At 38.5% G+C, this 22088-nt stretch overlaps 1 protein-coding gene and 4 non-coding genes across 8 annotated transcripts in view; 3 read left to right on the forward strand and 2 right to left on the reverse strand.

Moving 5' to 3' along the window:
* Positions 1-22088, reverse strand: part of LOC115442728 (furin-like protease 2) — a 306129-nt gene that overhangs the window by 40344 nt on the left and 243697 nt on the right. Inside the window, exon 1 of one of the 4 annotated variants that reach the window (XM_037436543.1) lies at positions 1022-1348. The exons of the other annotated variants lie outside the window; for them this stretch is intronic. The gene's annotated coding sequence lies outside the window, so the exon portion shown is untranslated. Of the gene's footprint in view, positions 1-1021; positions 1349-22088 lie in introns of those variants that run through there. 4 annotated transcript variants of the gene reach the window in all.
* On the reverse strand, positions 6861-6931 carry Trnag-gcc. Its single transcript has one exon. It is a non-coding gene; the product is annotated as a tRNA-Gly (tRNA).
* On the forward strand, positions 8655-8725 carry Trnag-gcc. Its single transcript has one exon. It is a non-coding gene; the product is annotated as a tRNA-Gly (tRNA).
* On the forward strand, positions 13835-13905 carry Trnag-gcc. Its single transcript has one exon. It is a non-coding gene; the product is annotated as a tRNA-Gly (tRNA).
* Trnas-gcu lies at positions 21439-21520 on the forward strand. The gene has a single exon. It is a non-coding gene; the product is annotated as a tRNA-Ser (tRNA).

The following is a 22088-nucleotide window of genomic DNA, read 5'->3' on the forward strand; positions in this document are numbered from 1 at the left end:
TGGCGATAGGCTCGCCCATTGCCAAATATGGGTGCATTAATTCTGCCTACCCATTCATGAATACAGGAATGAAGTATATAATCTCCGTCACATGCATTCTAAAAATAGGCAAATGGAGACTGTATTTATATATGTCTATTTAAGCTTTCCTTAGAAGTACCCAGTCATACAACTTTTTTCATTATTTTAATAGGCTAATAAATGGATTAAAAAATATTGTGCCAATAATTTAATAAAAAATGCAAAGCAATCTTTTTACTTGGATCTTCGTCATATCTAAAACGTATTAGTAAGGCCTCAGTTTAAATTTAAGATGTTAAGGTTATAGCTTAAGGTCCATTTTCATACATTTTGTTTCACCTTTAATCTGGGTAACTAAACAAGTATTGACAAGTAAAGAATTTAAATTCACGTCTAGTTAGTGATTAGTTCTCGCAGTTGAAAGAAAAACGTAAAAATAATTAATATGCATGGATATTTCGGCCTTTAAAATTTAATATGATTAAAGGTGAAACAAAATGTATGAAAAATGGACCTTAAGCTATAACCTTAACAGTAAAACAAAAAGTTTTTAATATATTACTATACTTTCAAAACTTTGCCAACAGATGGCGTTGTACTGAATAAAACTTTCCTAACAACCAAGGTCCTAAAAACTTCTATAGGCAAACCAAAAACACAGCACTACATTCAAACAAAGCTAATAAACACTATACAAAATTACCCATCTTCGCTTAGAATTAGCAAAAGACAAAAGGGGAAAATTTTAACTGTAGTGGAAGGTGGGGAGGACATTAAATATACCGCTAAAGGTTTACGGCCAGGTATAACACTAAACGGGTGTATAGACGTAATAAAGCTGGCTGTTATCTTTACGGTTTAGGCGTAACGTGAAATCTAGCTCGCTGACGTCGCGACCAGGTCTTCATCACGACTCTGCCCAGGTATGTCTTTTAGCAGAGAGCCAGAGAAGTTTGCCACGCATGTGACTTTCGCATTTCTAAAAATTGCAAACTCTTACCAATAAACCGTAGAAAGGTTTGCAACACCCGTATCTTCCCGTCTAGTTAGTGGCTGACTTTTTTGAACAGAATGTCGCAAACACATTTTTTTTTGCTTTGAATGACTAGATGAGCTTGCCGTTCTCCTGATGGATAAATAGAAGTCAAGAACACACGCCATAATTAATCAAACCATTACATTCACAGCGACTTTGACCTCAAACTACATCTACATTTCCTATTAAAACCAATTAGCTAAATAAAAAGTTGATAACATTATTTAAATTAAACACGTCACCACAAACGAACGACATATAAACAGCACATAAACAAGACAGGCACTCAGTATCGTACGTGACGCTTTCCGACTACCCGCATACCTGTGAAGTTCGGACTACCCGCAATACGCGAGCGCGCGCGTTCCGAGCGCGGTGCTATTTTTCACACGGCCCGCAATTTATGCACCCGTCTAGCTGCTCCACCGCCGATATATGACGCTGGATTAAATTATTATCCACTTAAAATTTATAAGAACGCTGCTTGTGCGGTTAAATGCTCAACGTGTTGGTACAAAACTAAGAGGATTGGAAAATTTTTATATGAGATGTGTTTGTATCAGGAAAACGTAATTATGATAATTATAATGTTTATTAGGTTTTTAGAGAATGTGTCGACTGACGTTTTTTTAAGATACATGGCTTCCAAAGCCTTTTTTCGTTGTAGCTGTCACTGTATTTCCATATCACAGTCCCTCTGTTACATATCACAATGTTCGGATTCATTCAGCCTTCAGAGAAGGTTCCGCAGACTATAAAATGAACACTTAATTACTTATTATTTCCCTGGTTCATAAGTTATATAGAAATCGAGCGAAATAACTTTATAATATAAATTTCAAAATTCCACCATCAACTCAATACCGCTCTAATTAAATTACGATTCGAAAAGGTCATTTCAGAGTGGTCTCATACGACAATAAACGCAATCAATACTTACAAATAAACAAATAAATCAAAGGCAACTTGGCGAACAACATTAATAACTAATAACAGAAAACAAGTCCAGTTATTTCCAACTGTTTTCATTTCATACTAAATCGTTATGAATTATATTACGAGGCCAATTCTCCGAGTTAACTAGTTGAAGTAACAGACGGATGTATATTATGTTTCTTATATAGGTATTTATTTATGAATTGAAGAAAACCAACGGGTTGACCTTTCTGATTGTAAGGTAAATAAGACAGTTCAGGGACATCATGGATGCATTACCAGCATTAAGGGCAAGCTCTTCTCTTAAAACGCTGACAATTGTTGAAGCGAAAGCTGGTTTCCAAGCGAAATAGCCACGTCTCGCGCCACAAATCAACGAACAATCTCTTCCGATACAATAACCGCGGTAAACACACATAAAGAACACATTAATTTCCACCGAGCCGAGACATTTCGTGACGCAGTGAGTTTGTCTCACCCTTCACGCGATATTAACGACATCTCCCCGTCCCCCGCCGCCCCGGCGCCGCACCGCACGCCCCCCGCGCCTGTTGTTTCTTAAAACTTTTAATTAATTGTCGAAGTTCCAAACAGAGACGCCAGGGGGCCCTCTCGCATTACATCCCAAGATTTCCAGAGTCATCGAAACAATTCTAATTGTTTTCGAGTGAAACAACACGGAGTTTACAAAAGGTTTTAAGTCTTTACGTGGAAATGAGGACGGATTGCATTCATTTGTTATTTTCAACTGAACGAATTGTGTTTGAAATGTGGAAATTAGTAGCGGACCTAAAGGAATTGGGTAAAACGTTTTTTGGGTTTCGCACAAACGCGACGTGGGCTTGAACTTTGTCCATTTTAATACCACTTTAGACAGTGAAATCTCTGGACATTATGAAATGTCTAACCTTTTAAGGTTACAAGTGGCACGCAACAATTTTTCTGTATGAAATGTTTTCTTATACCATCATGACATTAATCCTACTGTACCTGATGGTAAGCGGAGTCGAGTCCTGATAGAATGTCCACTGACAAGAGATGATTACTCTTCTGCCGTCGACACAATTATGACGGCCTGCAGTGGCGAAGCGTCAATATATTCCGATTCCTGCCGCCATCCCTTTCGTAATTATAGAAAAATCTAAATATAATTTGAAAGATTTGCAGACCGCATTAATGCATATTAGAACCTATGTATATGTTGTGTAGGGTTACCTTTTGCATAAATTCCCATTTTCTGCCGGCCTGTTTTATATCAGATATACACATACTGATCCTGGAACGCAACACACTTACGTTTATGGAGAGTCGTGCTTACCGTCTACCGAGTGACTTATATGACTGCCTCGGTGGCGTAGTTGTACGGTATGCGCGGTACGGAAACGCTCCGAGGTCCTGGGTTCAAATCCCGGGTTCGGAAAAAAGTGGATTTTTCTGCTTAGTATCAGGCCTGAGTCTGGAATTTGTGCCCGATGTGGCGATAGGCTCGCCCCCTAATCACATCATGGGACGAAACACACTTGTCGAAAAGTGGGTGCCCTGTTTGCGCCTCTGCATACCCCTTCGGGGATAAATGCGTGACGTGTGTTTGTGTTTGTGTTTGTGAGTAACTTCTATTTCTCTCTAGATATGAAATTGTAAATAATCTTAATCTATAATACTATATACCACAATAAGCAGAATATTTACTACGCGCGAGATTACCTTGACACACATTGTGTTGCTCTACTACATATATTTGCAGCGTTCGTATTTGCCGTATTATCTCTACTGATAAGACAAACAAGAACATATTCAAAGCAAATACTTAGACTGAGCTAATATTTAACAACTTAAAAGGTTCCCGCTAAGCTGAATCTAATTAATATTCATGAATATATTCAATGTGGCTTCTAATTTACTGGAGAATGGAATGACTTGGCTGGATCGAATTAAAATAAAAACAATCACATCTTTATTCCCAAAGGAGCAGGCAAAGGTGCAATTGGTGCACCCACTTTCCGCCGTATTTTCCGTCCCATTATGTGATAGGCGCGACCTTATTGCCATATCGGGCACAAATTCCAGACTCCGACTCATACTGAATAGAAAAACCCAATATCACTCCGCCCGACCAAATTTCCACAGGTCCAACAAACCCTCTTCTCTCCCAACGTATTCTCTTAAAAGCCCTCATATATATTTTTAAGAACATTAAATATCACGTATGTATCAGGTGACCAATTTTCGAGGAAAATAATATAGATCGGTTAACTAAAGCTGGCACGCTCACATGGCACACCAGGAGTTGCCCGAGGTCGAGTGGGCCCTGGACTAATCCTAATTCCGGGCCCAGCCTAATTGATTAAAGAATGCCATCTTATCAAGAAACGCTTTTCGATAACAATGAAGTATAGAATAAAAAAAATGATAGTAAAATGTATAGTTTACGTAATAAAACAGACAAACAAACAAATACCTATATAATATATTGTCAAGTTTTTAATGGTTACTGAGGGCACTAGTAATTACAGAGTCCTGGGTTACAACCCAAAAAACCCTTATGTAGATCCACGGCTAACAGACATATATATATATATATTAAAAATTGTTCCATATTATTATAATTGAAGGAACTGATACATGACCCAAATAAATATCATGATATATTTTTAGACTTTGTTGATGCGTAAGCAACACGTTGTCATGACGACTGACGTATTTATACGCTCAACACAGTAACACCATATAATATGTTGTACGTACCAGTTTCTGATAATCTACCTATACCTATATACAGTATAATGGATACATTATTAATTACCTAACCACACCAAAAATAAAGCACTCATTTTCTCTAGAGACTTCCTATCCAATTTCAACACGGTGGGTCGACTTGATTACATTACATGCAGGTAAACGTGGCAAGGTATTTAACCATCTTAACGTCTTATCCAACGATGAAGGGACGAAACCGGCGGAAATTATGACTGTCTCGCCTTACAAATTGTTACCTAGCCATTGTGGAAGCGCGAATAATACTTAAGGTTTATTTTTGACTGTTAGTGAACAAATTTATTATTTATTTTTAAACTTAAGATTTAAATTCGGAAATATGACACAAAAATTTTGACTTGGCAATATTATAATTTTTCGTGTCTTTTTTTTATTAGTCGAAATACTTCGCAAGATTATTTTTTCCAATCATAAAGAAACAATGTTTTCCAAGATATGTATGTAGATTTTAAACGTAAATTTATTGGCTGTTATTGAAAAAGTTTTACTACAACATCTACTTTATACACACCCTATATAAAGGACACTTCTGAATAACAATTTGAGTAGAGATCAAACTTTGTAATTGACAAATACCATTAGTCGAGTTTATAAACTCTATGTAGTTGCTTGGACAACGGCGCTGGCCTGTCTTTGTGGCAACTTTCCCTAAGGACGCACTAAAAGCTTGGACCAAAATATTTGTAATCCAAGGCCAACAACAAACTTGGATCTACGATTACTGCTTAGTGCCACGGGGCTATTGTTTCAGCTCAATAAACATAGCTCTAAACACATTTTTAGACGAATTTATTCGACTGATTAACGGAAATATAGTCACAAACGTTCTGCAAAACTTCAATACAGTGTACAGCGAGTCCTTTTATAAGTAGTAGAAAGTCCTTTTATAAGTGTAGTAGGTTACACCACCTAGCATGGGCTGTTTTTCGCCAAACAAGCACTATTTATTCCGATTTACAATAGTGCAATTATAAATTCTTATGATATTAAACATCTATCATCTTAGTAAAATATTATGAATATAATTTTCTCCCAACGTTTCGAAGACTTTGCCGCCTTCATGGTCACGGGGGTGAGTCATGGTGTATAAAAAACCGCAAAAAAAATGAAAAATAGTTTTATTTCAATGTCTAACATTCACATAAACATAAGAAATCATTAAAAATAAAAAAAAATCCTACGTTCAGTGACGAACATAGCGGTCTGAACGATTCCAATTTTGTTATCACAGCTGGCAAACTATTTGAGCGCAGTATCGCGTGGTGGGGGACGTTATGTTTAGTATAGCTATTGTATCAGAATCTGTGGTATTGCTATTTTATATTGGCAGTAGCGCTATCAGGCGAGCAACTATCAAACAATGTTTTTTTTTGTTATATTATAGGAGGCAAACAAGTATACCGTTCACTTGATGGTAAGCGATCACCGCCGTCCATGAACATCAGTAATACTAGGGGATACCATAGAGAAGCGTTACCAGCCTTTTAGGTGGAAATATACTCTTTTTTGAAGGTCAACAAGTCGTATCTGTTTGGAAATGCTGCTCAAACAAGATCCCTTCAAGACTGTCAGAATTTTAAAGCTTCCTGCTTTCTGATTTCTGATATAGCCTATTCATATGCGGCGCCACCCTAAAGGGTAACAGGCGCCGGTTAATTTAGAGCGCTCGGTACAAATTAATATCTCTGATTTGGACCCTTGTCAACGCGGGTGGCCGGCGCAGACTCGCCCCGCTTGTAGCGTGACACAAGCTTCCGACGCAGCGCGATGTTCACGTCAATAATATTGTTCCCGAAAATACTTAAATAAATAAAATAATTTTACAGAATTTTGAATTATTTAAATGTCTTTTTAACATTATGTTTTATCTATATTTAACCAACAAAACATACACCACACATAAGTATTTATTTTATTCGGCAATTAGTTTAAAATATCCATTTTAAACTTTTTTTTTATCATGTATTAAAATGTTTGGAATAAATTAGAGTATATTTAGAGTTCATTACGACAAAACCTCATAAATCTGAAAAACCAGTGCGTGGCCCAAGTTGGTTCCAAATATGTATAAAGAAAATAAAAAAGACGTTTATGCATCGGCCGGGAATCGAACCCGGGCCGCCCGCGTGGCAGGCGAGCATTCTACCACTGAACCACCGATGCTTGTTACTAATAAGTCAAAATTGCTGATTGCGTTCAGTATTATTATTATAAATAAGTTCATTATTTTATTTAGTATCGAGTAGTAACGAGTAATATTTAAAATCCATTATCCAACATTTGCATGTTATCTATCACGCACGTATAAAAATGTAATTCAAACACGTAGACCTAATGTAGTAATACTGCTGAATCAAAAATGACAATTTCTCCATAATTTATGACCATACAAATCTTAGTTGTCATTAGTGGTTTTTAGCCGATATCCAGCAAGCACATTGAATTAATTCCTTGCAATACTATTATGGAACTATACGATATTTGTCATTGCGGATCTTTGGTCAACCCAAAATTAAAATAAAGACTGAGCAATGCCTTTCCAAAGATGGCGGCCTTAAAGTAACGCGAGCAGTCCATTTTTAACTTTCGACGGAAAAAGAGGGTAGTTATAAGTTTCAGGTGTACTTGTTTCAGTTTTAGGTGTTTCTATATGAATGGACCATTCCAATTAATATCGAGGCATCAGACAACTTAAAATCAGTACTAAATCTAATAGAACTGATGCTAAAATGATCACCTGGGCCCTTATTCTGTATGATAGTGTAAACGCGTAACGCGGCCGTGTCATGTTATCTTCGAGAAATGTGCGTGGAACGGTATTCTGTAAGCCAAATTTCTATAGTCCTAACCATGATGCGTTGTGTTACGTGCTTGTTACGCACTGTTAAAATAACGTGCGGGATAGAGAATAAGGGCCCTGATGCTTATGGAATCTATATTAACGTATTACGACCATATTACGTCACGTTGTGGAACTTTAGCGGCATAAAGGTAAAGTTTTAAAAGAACTATCTGTTCCTCTACAGCTGTAGAGGAACATATGGTTGCGTTCCTCTACGGAGCGGAAATATTTCCAGTCAGGCAGATGTTGCGCCTGACCGGCCGCGGCCCCCTCCGACGGTTCCTATTCGGAGGTGCTATATATGCAACGCGTTGCTCAAATTGTGCTAGCATAATCCAGGATTGTCTGTCACCATCTAACGTGATTGCTGTGTGTTATCACTACAGGGGACTTATTCTCTATCCCGCACGTTATTTTATGTCAACGCATCGATCATCTTGCAGTTCCCGCGATGTTGACGAGATGGCGGTGTATGCATTGATTGTACCGCCACAGTACAAAATATGAAATTTGAAAAAGGAACATCGTTAGCGAAATACCGTTCAATAACTTCATAGAGTAGCGAGCCTCTAAAGTACTAGCGATGACGTATTAATGCGGCCCGGTCCGCGCCTACTTTAATATTGAGCCGGCGATGTATCACGTATGTCTGTTCGTTCATTTGTGTACACAACACCGTCTCCGTGACGCGTAATAACGCTCATTACACGCGTCGGCTGCGGTATACAGTTTTTTGATGGGACGGGATGCGGGGTAGGGGAGGATGACGATGTGGGCACGGAAGCGTTAATGGTCCTCGCAAATAACATATTCCTCACTTTGAAAAACTGTTATAAACGAACATCGTATTTGCTTGTTTACTATACAAGTGCTAGCTATAAAAAAATGGTAGCAAAATATGATCATTCTATACACACACGCACCTGGTATTTTTTTTAAATTTAATAATAAGAATAATTATGTCCACAACAACATATTATTTGCGCAAACGTATATTGGCACGTATATAGTTTACATTCAACTATTTTGCAACTACGGTTATCAGCATCGGTGGTTCAATGGTAGAATGCTCGCCTGCCACGCGGGCGGCCCGGGTTCGATTCCCGGCCGATGCATATCAATTTTTACATTTTTTAAATTTCATATACAGAGATCCCAATTACAATTGGGCCATCACATATTTCTTTTTCTACAACAATTAAGAAAAATCGACCAACGAAAGGGTAAGTAAACAACCTCGATTACGGTAATTACACCGGCTTGCCAGCTCACGTTACGCATAATTACTTTTAAAAACCTTTTAATCCATCATTTTAAACCCAACCCCGTGGATGAAGTTTCGGGATGGACTGATATTTGTATAAGTACCAAATGAAGACTCGAGCGAGCTGCTCGCCTGGCAAGTGCTGGGACTATGCGTTCAGCTTTAGACACGATATCATGACTCCATATCTTACCACGTATATATGTTTTAACCTTACATACACTTTAAGACGTTCAAACACTGGGACAAAACTCTAAAACAAATTATGTAAAAAAAAACCTACTTCCTAAATTAATCAAACTCACTATCTTCCAAACCACATATTAAACAACCACTGGACATAAACAAAATCATAACATAACCATTAAACCGAAGCAAAAAATACACAAAACCGTTCAAGTATCATTGTTGAATCATATTTAAGGGATGTCGAACCGCGAACCGGAATGCCGGAAAAAAAAATACCCTCGCAAGAAACAAATCCACAATCACGGCAATACTTCCGCGAACATCTCAATGTACACAAATATCCGAGGCACGACCATCAAACGCGAAGGCAATCAGATTTATTCGCGCCACGGCTCCTTACCCTTTTCCATTTACAAAAAACGTACGTTTGTTTTTAAGTGCTACTCAGAATGTGGGAGTGGGGAATCATGCCTGTGAACTGGTTCACTTAATGTGAGTAATCAGCGGATTTAAAACTTGTGTCTTATCCTTAGATACTAAAAAACCGTCTACGTTTCAAAAACACGGCCCATTTAATAGTGACGTAACGAATCGGAAAATAAAGCCGACATTGTAACATAGCGTATGTGTGCAATTTTCTCATTTGCATCGTGCGGGAGTCGGGGCGAAACGCGGGCCGCGGATACGCGCAGCTCCAGACAAAGGGAATAAAAACTTATGTCACTCGTAAAACATGCAATAAATGCCGTGCAATTGGTTCGCGTATGTGTACGTTCATTGATATTTGTTTGACGCTGTACTCGTGCGCAAATAAGGATGACTCGGCCGTACCATCTCTAGTGATGGGTACAATTTATCGTTAGTAGTTCGTAGCACGAGTCTAGAGTTTTATAGGGTCGTGATGTGAAATCAACAAAGCTTCGTACTGCACTATTGTGATGTTGCACATTTTTATTCTTTCTTACATCTATTACCTAGTATTTAATTGAACTAATTATGCAAAAACAAATAAAAAATAGGACCTAAAATTAAACCGTCTTCAGAAACCACTCAAAACTAAAAAATTATTTCACATAACATCATACTGGATACCAATTTTGGAGTCGGTGCCTAATTAAAATTGATTTTATTATACTTAGTTTAAAAGGTCCTTATAACGGTATGACAATGTGCAAAAAAAGCAAAAAAAAAACTCAGTTTCTCTCTGTTACTCAGTGTCTTTGTAGCCTGCAAATGGTATAGCCATTTGCCACTTATAATTATTTGCATAGGTTTTAACATGATATAAATAAAGAGTAGTCTTTTGTGTAGACAAAACACTATTAAAACTCTACGTTCTGTTATGTTTAACCGCATCACATAACCCAACCCGAACGGGATCACCGCGCAACTCATGTGTTTCTCGTACATTTCTAATAACGCACATAAACGTTGCAATGCGAGTGCATATCGCGTTACAAGGGTTGCGACTAGTGAGCATTCAGTGTTGTCAGATGTCTACTTTGTAATAACCCAGAAACATAATTAGGAAATCTCCTTAAGAGAAGAAAAACCCTAATAATACAGTACGCGTCCGAAAGCTGTCCCTGACTTTACTAAACTTAAAACTACTAATAAATAACATATTATAGCTATGTTCTAATCAGAGAAAATTCTCCCCAAGCTTCCCTTCGCGACATTTAAAACCCCCAAAATTTGGGGAATTCGTCCAAGCTGGCATCCCTACGAGTAGTGTTGTATCGTTATCATTCCCCGCGAATACATTACCGATGCGCGCTTTTATGACGCGACCGGGCAGATATCGGAAACCGCCCGGCGCGGCGCACCGACTCGGTTTTATTTCCGAATTGGTTGATATCTCCGACGTGAGCACTTGAATGCAATGGACGGTGATCGGGCGGTTTTAGCGCGTCGTGATTGCGCTGTGGACGCGCGTCATCATTTGTATTGTTGCGAACTACGGAGTACTGATTGTGTTTGTGATGCTTTGTTGTGACATTGTGTTGGCAACATCGTTGGATATGTCAATTTGTCTGATAAGAATGTTATGAAAACGCTTGTCTATAGAATTCAGCGTTATCAAAAAACGTTGAAAAAACGGTTTCCCGGTAGGTAATCGTTAACATAATAATGTTATTGTTTGAAAATTATATTTCGTGTAAGCTAGTAATACAAGATTCAAAGTAACAAGCGCAACATTTTCCTTAACATCACGTATGTGAAGTTTCCCTTATATTTGCATATACTAAGTCTCAGCAGTCAACAAACCCGGCAACTCAAACGAATACGGTAAATGCGACCGACGGGTGTCAATAAATACATCGTGCCGATAGCCAATACAACCGAGCCGTGCCGGCACGCTGCCGGCTCCCGGCTGCCGTTGACAAGCGTATCTTTAATACGTGAAACGTTGCCCGTCGGCCGGTTAGCTGCCCAATGAGCTTTAAACATCTGATGCCGACGCGTTGCATTTCAATTTTAACATGTAAATCGGTTTAATGGAAAAATCTGTAGCATATTCGATACGTACTAGTGTCGGCTCTGTTCGAAATTCAAATTTTCTCGTGTACAAAGCAAAGGTAGTAAATTTAACAGATTTTGACTGTGAAATGTGTCGAAAAGTAATTGCTTGCTAATTAATTTCGACGTTATAACTACATAAGGTACTATGCTTAATGAATATTGCACTATTAACTAGCATAAAGCGCTGTACATTTACAAGTACCCACTATACTCATATTATATTTTCTATAACCTTAAAGCATAATTATTCATAAATTGTATGAATTTCATGTAAGTTATCGAACACAATTTACGACCACACCCCAAAAACACACGGCATCGGCTCGTTAAGTTATAATAAATGTGCTTACAATAAAACGTGTAAAGAATATAATATGTGTGAAATTATTTGGTAGGTATACATTTTTAGAAATCATACAACTATGTATGTAATTTGTCTTTAGTTTATTCGTGCTTTTCATTAAATCGACTGAACTGATTGAATAAAAGACGGTCTATCGTATTAAAATAAACGATTAATCCGCCCTAGGGTTGGGTAAATAGTATACAAAAGGGATTTCTTCACAAATTCATAAAAGTTAGTATCATCAAGAATCCTAATAATTATTACAATAGCATGTCAGTTGCAGACGAAAAGTTAAACAAGTTATTTCAACTTAGCTCGCATATATATTTTTGCATGTATATGTGAAGCCGCAAACTGATATATGTATAAGATTTTTTATTGCTTTGAATGACGAGACGAGCTTGTCATGGTTGATATGACGAAAAGTTAAACAAGTTATTTCAACTTAGCTCGCATATATATTTTTTCCAACATATTTGAAGCCTGTAAACTATGTTAACTATGCTATTTACTATGAGAGTCATTTTCATAGCTACGCGATCTAAGCTCAACTTACTTAGCTTCGTTGTTGGTGAGGTCAGGGGGCTAGACCCGTACCCGAATAGCCGTATATGTAAGAGAGTTAAATAATCCCGTATCTACCTATACGGCTAAAGCTGTCCTTCGAGTAGAACGCCCGTAATTGCAAAAAGACGGATATGCACCCGTAGACGGAATAAGTCCCCCTGATCTTATGCAATCGACATTATTCACATAAAAACTAACACCAAAGAGAACTATTCGAAACAAGGAATTAAATGTATCTTAAAGCGATTGTGAGACGAAGGTACGGTGCCCGCCTGCAGCCCGCCACCATTTGAACAGCTGATTGAGCCAATCAAGCAGCAGAAAAAGGGCGACGAAATAGCTCGTCCACAAGACGAATGAATGACGACTGAAAATGCAGCACTTGTTTCGTAAATCAGGCTGAGTGTTACAGTTCCTTATTATTTTTATTTAAAAAGTTCATCTTAAAAATCATAGATATTTTTTTCCATTTTGTAGTAGGACGTGAACTGATTTGAAAACCTTTTATAACTTGACAACGAGATTTTTGTGTTTAATTTTTCGCTTCACTGTAACAGATATAGATGAATATTGTAAAGGCCGTCACAATGGACAAAATTCGATCTCGATTCGTGCAAAACGTGGCGAAAACAACGTCCATTTCTATCCCTTTTATAGGTAAAATTGTTAGCCATTTTATTCCGCGTGCGTTGTACCTAAAGTATTTCGAAAAAAACGAATTGCCGTGTGCCGTTAGTACCATTAGCTTAGTGAGGGCGTTCTATGAACTATAAAGTTCTGGGTTCAAATTTCGGATCATATAGTTTCAGTTCAGAAATTTTTAAGTATGACCTCACAGCGAGTTTTTGAATAGTCTAAATCTCTTATTATCTATATTAATATTATAAAAGTGAAGAGTTTGTTTGTTTATTTGTTTGAACGCACTCGTCGCAGGAACTACTAAATCCTTTTTTTTTTCAGTAATTGAAAGCTACATTATCTTAAATACTATAGGCTACTTTTATCTTGGAAAAACTTTTTCACACGGGCGGAGCTGCAGGCAAAAGCTAGTGTCAAATAATCGTTGTCAGAGGCGACATCTACGAGAATATTTAAATAGCTCTCGTATCTATGGTAATACAACGGTTAATAGAAACGGTCGGCTTCATGAGATCCGGAATGTTTATTTTATTGATACTTCTCCGTGTCGTATCTATAAACATTATTACAAGTACGTGACTAATTAAAATTATAACCTAGTGTGTTGAATGTTTCAAGTCCTGGGTCATAAAGAATATTAGAATATAACAATTATACTCTTGGAACTTAGTCAATATTTAGCCGCCAAGTAAACAAGCATCGGTGGTTCAGTGGTAGAATGCTCGCCTGCCACGCGGGCGGCCCGGGTTCGATTCCCGGCCGATGCATTTTTTTTTTTTTTAACACTAACATATACATTAATATAGACAATAACTAACTAAAGAAAATATGATTCATTTATACATTTGTAAAGCTGGTAGAAACAGAAAAAAATGCCGTTTATATTCAAATAAAATTGAAAATCGCTCAGTCTACATCCCAGGATAGAATTTGTAGTTATATTAGCGAGTATAAAATCACACAGATATTATTTTATTGAATAATTCACATTAAACTCGTAATACTTTGACTTTGGTAAGGGCATATCATTGATATTTTATTACAATAGATCAAAATCTAGACTAAGGTCGCATTGGTTAAGTTCTAAAGGGTAAATGATACTTTCGAGTTTCGACCCGCGCACCCTTTGACGCGACAGATATGACAAAGCAACATTTTTCTTATAATAAACGTCCACATCAAACCTCGCCAAATAACGCGTGAAATTCAAATTTATAACGAATCGCCTCGAGACGCGTAGGTCGGCGCCCTTGAAGACACTATTAAAATTTAATATTTAACAGGTCATATATCAGAATGGGCATCAGTGTCCAGTCTGCCGAGAATCTTTTCATCCTTCACGTGACCGAATCTCCCCCACCGAGGTCCCCACGTCAAATTTCATTTAAATATCGTATGGAAATTGGATATTTTTCGGACACGGCCAACTTTAGGGTCAGTTTGTGAGTGAAAAAATTAAAATACTTTCCGTTGATACATGGATTTTGTATGTCGAATCCCTTTTCTTGTTTTGCGATGTGTTATAAAATTGGTATGGAGTTACGCTTTTGTTATAATTTATACATTACATTATGGTTGGCAGGCACTGAGGCAACCTTTGGGGCAGAGTTATCACTCGAATGAAAAATATTAACGACCCTAAAGCGAGACACACAAGTATCTAATTGGCAAAACTGGCTAGACGGGTAACAAAGCAAACGCATAAAATGTTAATTATTTGATCTCAAAATTACAACTGGCAACTACACAGTTAATAATTTACATTGTATCTAAACGAAATGGATTAATTCAATGTTAGCAATCCCCAAATATTTATGTTTGTTAATCCATCAGTGCAAATTCCCAATGTCCAAAACAAATGCATTAGCGAAATAGTGATTGTGTTTAGAAAAAGAAATAGCAGATGAAACAATAATCATCGCTTCGCGCAGGAGCCCGGCGGGCGGTGAACGAGCGTCGGGCGCGCCGGACCATTGTACCTGTGTTTACAATAACTTTTCAATACAATAAGTCGAACAAACATTTGCGCAGCGCACGGCCGTACGGCGGCAATGATTTAATTAATTAAGGTGCTCGCAAACAAGAGGGCTCACACATCCACGCGACGAGCGATATTGTGTTTGTACTCCGGCGCTGTGCAAATACGTATTCATTTATTTACTGTGTGCAGTTTGGGGAGTGCGCTAACTACATTCCACTAGTTAGCGCGCGGCGGTACTTACCGAAATGAAAACTATAACGACACCGCAAAGCGGCAACCCTAATTTTGTGCAGCGGCGGTGCAAATAAAATGTTAAGTTTAAAACCGTGGCAGAATCGCAAACAGTGCCGTTGACAAACTGTTCCGTCCGACCTGTGGGCATTGTTTTAAACGTAATTTACACCGCGACTTTTAACGAACCAGATATTGCTGCAGAACCGCGACCGCTTTGCCGCCCGCCGCCCGCAACCCGCCCGGCTTCGTGAAACTTTCACATTACAACAAATAAAAAACATGTAATGCAGCGCTCGTTCTCTCATCGCTTTTAACATTTTCACGTGTCGATACGCGAAAAAGAATTGGCAGTAACACGGGCCGAATAGAATATTGAATTCGCACCGACGCGATGCGATAAACAACGAAGAAAACACTGGAACTGCGAAATGAGAAACGTCCAGACGCTGTGTTTACTTCGAGCGCTGAATTTAATCTATTCTCAACAAAACATGCTTTTGACAACCGGAGCAGAAACGGAAAACCTGAGAAATGTAATAACGCGGGCGCAGACAGACGTTCGGCGGTAACACAACACAATACGCAAACATTTCTCATCAATCAAATATTCGGACACATAATAAGAGCATCCGCACGTGAGCGACAAGCGTGCGGGATCGCGCCCGCGCGGTAACGTGCGTCACGACTCAACGTCTCCGCGCCGTCACAGCCTCGGCACCGGCATAATAAAACCATCATCCGCGTCTCGAGACGCACGAAAAAAATAACGGCACATTACACACGATAAGTCCCGACACTGTGCCGTACTATTCGCTCACAATATATACAAAATGAGTACAATAAATATAACAGGAGGGGGGCTAGGCTGGAGCAGGTGTGTCGAACGCCGTCCGCGGCCGACGAAAATGTGAAAAACTCATTCGTAAACAACAAAAAGGAGAACCGATGTTATAACTCAGGGCCCGGGGGGCGGGCAGGTGCTGACTTAAGATAAAGTACTGACGTTATGCTCTATCCCCGTGATTTAGATATGACCTTCTGAACGCAATCTGCATTAGTAACCGTCGAGGGATTGCGAGCCGGGGCCCTCTACATGTTTTATCGCTAGTTTACACCTGCGTGATGCGAAACAAGCGTCGGGATACGTCTGGACTGAAGAATGGCAGGCCTCAGTGCCTCTGGCAAACGCAATTTTCATCTTTCTTCTTTGATGTACGAATGGCGCCCAGTTTGTATCAGTATTATATTTACGTTGGAATGGTGAAATAAAATTTATTCAGGTACTGTATCCGACTCAAATGCAAGGTGAAAACATAAAGATTTAAACAATTGAATGACGGGACGAGTGAGCAGCTCACCTGATCGTAGTCGCTAAGAGGCATTATGCAAAATAAGGAGTAGTAACACAACACAAAACTCAAAATTACAAACCTCTGCAAGTTACTTACTGCGCTCGTTGCCTAGAGACTTTATGGCGTATCTCTTACATAACCACCGTCGGCCGTGTATCCCTAATAGCCACTTGACTCCTGCACCCCGATTAAGATTCAACAACATACTTCGGTGCACTTCATCAAAAAATGTCCATGACGGTGTATGGAAATTTAGGCACTGTGCCTCCAACTAATATGTACGGGTAATGGCGTAAGTTATGCAGATCTTGCATGTATAGTAAACATGGGTAGTATAAGGAGTGTACTAGCATCGGGAAGAAAGGGAGAGTCTGGATTCAATTCCCAAGCCAAGCAAAAAAATATGTGGGTTCACATAACTAAATCTCCTACAGGGTTCACGATTCAAACAGGCGATTTATAGAATACCCAACAAACAGCTAATTTAGATAACTAATCAAGAGATGTCAGGATTTACGAGTAGCCGCTTCTATTTAAAGAACAAGTACATTAGTCCATACTACCTCTGGTGATGGGATTTTTTTGTCCGCTTGAATCGCGATCATCATACACAAGATTAAATACCCGCCACAGGCCGACGAAAGAGTATAGCGTTACAAATTCAACCTGTATTATCCAATCGACCTGGCATAATTGTGTCAACTGACGATAATCATCACTTTGGAATTTTGCCGCGTCCTTATAAAAAACGACTGTCTAATGTCTATACGTCCTCATCGAACATTCGCAGAACCGATTTTAAACGGGCCAAAGCATCCATTATTTCTCGCATAATAAACCTGGAGATAATTAATTTCAGACTTTAAGTCATTCTATTTCGAGTAGGCAGGGTGCCATGACTAAGTCATTTTCTTGTTTGTGTTTAGTTTGGGTTGGGCTGTTAAATTATACGAGGACTAGTTTTACTGGCGACTTTGTCTGACTTTATAGCCGCCCGGTTAGCGACCATCGTACACAAGGTGTTAAAACCCGCCATAGTGGCCCACGTAAGTGTGTCGCGTTCCGGGATCAGCCTGTGTATATCCGGTTCAAACAGGCTGGCACAATTGTGTCAGTCGGCATTCTATATGGGTCCCACTTCGCTTACCATTAGGTGCAGTGATCACTTTGACGTGACCAAAAAAAAAACTTCAAAATGGAAGCTTATAATCGTGATTAAAAATTATTTCTTGTGAATCAATTCGTCGTGCCGAGGCCAAAAGAAGACTACATACTAAGCTTACGCTCTAAATCTTAACCACAATCAAACATCACACCTCCCAGAGACGGTATTACGTATTCGTCGCGCACAAGTGGTCCAAATGAGCGGGCAATCAGCCTCCATCGATGTAAACGGCATATTGGCACGTCACACAGAATATATAATTTGTACACAATGAGTGACATTACCGCGGTCGAGTTGCAGCGGGCCAGGCACAGTGCGGTATCGAGGTGTACCGAACGGGCCGGGCTGAAATTACATACGGTAAATTACAAGTGCAAATAATTGATTACGTTTGTTATTTTAGTGAAATATGCGGTTTATTGTTATTGCGTAGCTTATAGTATATAGTCGCGGTTCTGACATCACTGCTTTTATGATTCACAAGTTTACATTGTAATTCGAGAATACCATAATGTATTATGAAATATTTTTTACGGTAATAAATAATTAGTAAAATTCATCATAGTTTTTTTTTTTTAATAATACTCATCCAGATCTGTATTAACGCTAAAAGATACACAAAAATATCTCACTGCCAACTAAACGTTACACAACTCAAACAAAACGACTGAAACTTTCATGAACAGGAAAGAGCGTCAACGGAGTCAAAAAGTATTTTATTAAACAAGAACTCTAAGTCTCCGAGCAAATACACCCATCCTTTGAACACTTAGCACCGTTGGAAAAAAATAGCAACATTAATATCAACGTCGGCTGGTGTACTTAAATAAAATATAACATCGGGCTTGTTGCGAGGGGGCGAATTTTCGCTGCGAAATTTATAACTTTCACCTTAACACAACACATACATAAGTGAAATCTTGTTTAAGTTTGTTCAAGTTCGCTACGTCAATACGGTCGTACCAAAGCGTACGAAAACGCACGAAATACGCACCTAATATAAACGAACCGCGCGCTCGGTAGAAAAACAACGCGCGCGTACCGCATGCCCGTAACGGAACACAACAATAATATTTTGTCTGACTTAAAAGTTCTCGTACAAGTCGAAATAATATCATTTCAAGTCTCGGCTTGTTTACATTCTAGTTTGCGGGATTCGTTGAAATTTTATTATTGTTATGTTACGGGGAAGCGGGATCTTGATGTTATTGAAATAGTGTCGTGTTCTGGTGGGGGTTACTTAATATATTTTACATTCGAAATAGCGAACACCTGCTGCAAAAACCAATATGGTGGCTTATTCCGACGAGTCGTGTTTCAGGTTTCAGTGACGTAAATATAATTATGGCAAGCGAACATATTTGTTACGACCTTCAAGATAAACAATAGTAGTTTGTTGGACAATGTGTTATTACCTGAATTGCATTGTCCCCAACATTAGAATTACTTTAAAAAAAAATCCCATTACCATAAATTTCCAACATATAAATGAATAATAAATAGTAATTACGAACATGCACGAAAAGATAATTCGACACCCATATAATTAACAATCTAATAATAGCTCATTAAAATACAATCGCGTGCATTAATCGTCCCCTTGAATTCGAAGATAACACAAAGATACCGATACGCTTCAACAATTAACCAAACCGCATGAATGTCGTAGACTGTCAATAAACAAGAGAGTGGCAGAAAACAAAATAATGCGACAAATTGAAAGAGAACAGTGGGCCAGAACAAACCGTCGCGCGGGTAACTTCCCCATTTTAACCGAGTATCCGGAAAATCCTTGCAGTGAGGCATTATGCTCGGTTTTGGTACGGCTGTGCGCACCGGCGCTGTAGGGTTGACAAATTGAAGAAAATTATTATATATATCAAATATTTTTTGAGTATGTGCATCGTGTTGTCGATCTTAAAATTGAAGGGGAAGAACTAGCTATACTAGTTTATGTCAAAATTACAATTCACAAGAACTCATTGATAATACAGTTACGTTAGATTTTTACAATAGGTAATAAAAATAAATATTACTGTAGTGCACATACCCTCTAAGTTACCTTTAAATTTAGAATATATACTAGAAAGGTTTGATATTCAATAAACTTATTTTCATCGTTCCTTTATCTTACAACCCTATCTTACACCCCCTCCATACGGATCGTTTCACATTAGCGTCCGCCGTCTGATGTCCACTCAACGGATCGACACTGAGTGGACTGGAGATTGAAAGAATGAGATTTCTTGCCTCGCGCTTTGATACACGTTTTCTCTAACCGTTCTTTGATTCTACAGTACATCTTTATCGAAATCTTCTAAAACACTCCACCCCAAGTGTTGACCGATCATTAACTCCTTAGGGATAGATCAAATATCCACAAAGAATCAATTACTTGTCTAAATGAAACTGAGACTTTAGATTCGAATTTTAAAACTACCAAGTGCATCCAATTATATTTGGTAATGAGCACCGTCTTTTATTATGATATAAAAAACAAAATTCACTACAACCAACCTAAAACTTTGTCATTTACAAAGCGTGTTTTCAAAACGGGCATTTAACGATTTAAATCTTATACCAAAGATATCTTAGACACGTGACAGCCCTGAAATCCGTCCGGCGCCGGTCCCCGCACGCGGAACGTTTTACATTACCGTCCGAGCCGCGTCCGTACTCCGTCCGTCCTACGTACGGCGGAGCGTCGGTAAGTGGACACAGGCGGAGCGCTCGCTTATTGACATTTCATTTTTGGATCGATGCAGACGTAATGGCCTCTTATGTTTGTCTCTGCGTTGTTTTTATGAAAAAGATATAATGCATTTGTAAGAATGGAATGGACGCAATGGAACAGATTGGAGAAAAATTTGGAAAAACAATGTTCTTATGTTATGTACGGCTTAATACATTACTTTTATTTTATAATTGGACAGGAGAATATGTTCAAAACACGTCTTTGTTTCTTCATAGCCAGTAATACTAAACTACAACTATTCCTCTAACACCCTTGAATTCTTCAAACTCCAGAAGTAAAGTACTTACATATTTTAAATCACGATCATAGCAAATTTACATTCGCCAACGCTTCCAATATCCAACCTCTTGTTCTCATCACGAGTTAATGTAATATCACTATCAAAAGAGAGCTCTCTGTTACATTTTCCTCAAGCGAACCAGATCGTACGACCTCTATATTACAATAAAATATGAGTCAAAAGGTTAAAGAGCGTAGCCATTTTATTTTATCATAAAAATAGAACAGGTTTCCGGGGAACGGACATAATGTACCTATTGTTAACGTAAAAACATCAAGAGTAAAGGTCAAAATCCGAATCCTAACGACTGTTGGCAACTTCTATATTCATTATCATAAATTAAATAACACCACACCGCAAATTAAAACAAGAACATCTATAAATCACAACGAGCAGGTAAAACTTAACAACACAACAGCTGAGGATTATGGCGTTCGAAAGAACTTGTTATCGAACATTCGCAACACTTGATTAAACATACTTTTACCACGCCATGATGCCTACGGTATCACAGTTTTGTCTGCCTTTCACATGACGAGGTGGCCGAGAGGTTAAGGCGTTGGACTGCTAATCCAATGTGCTCTGCACGCGTGGGTTCGAATCCCATCCTCGTCGATAATTTTTTCAACATCATTAACGACGCAAAAACATTTTCTAAGAAGGCTTAAAACAACCCATCATCAACATCTTAACATCGCCCGCTTGGTTATTAAAGACAGGCTTTAATTAAGTTGCCGAAAAATGGATCTAATTATAAGTAAAAAAGATTTCGCCTAAAAAGGTTTTAGACCGCGAGGAGTGGAGAAAAAAAAACGCTTTTTCATAAACATTTGCCGCAAGATAGAGAGGGGTTTTTTCATCATCAAAATTTCGGAAGAATCTAACCGACGTATAATGTAATAGTTAGAAGTCTGGAGGCATAAAATATATTTTTTTCCTGTAAAATACTTAAAAAGATTTCGCGGCGGCCGCGGCTCGAATTGAGTGAATATACCGGGGAATAATTCCCCTTTGTTCCAAATTAGATAAATTATACCACAAAAAGATTCCTAACAAAAGGGAACGCGGTGTGGGGAGGCAATAAACAGTGCGAATGTCAAATTCACTCGGAATGGTAAATCGACGCGTCTTAGAATCCGCACACCGTCGCGCCGCGCGCCGCAACAAAGACTCGTGGAAACGC

The sequence above is a fragment of the Manduca sexta genome, chromosome 8 (genome assembly GCF_014839805.1).
Source record: "Manduca sexta isolate Smith_Timp_Sample1 chromosome 8, JHU_Msex_v1.0, whole genome shotgun sequence".
NCBI classification, from domain to species: domain Eukaryota; kingdom Metazoa; phylum Arthropoda; class Insecta; order Lepidoptera; family Sphingidae; genus Manduca; species Manduca sexta.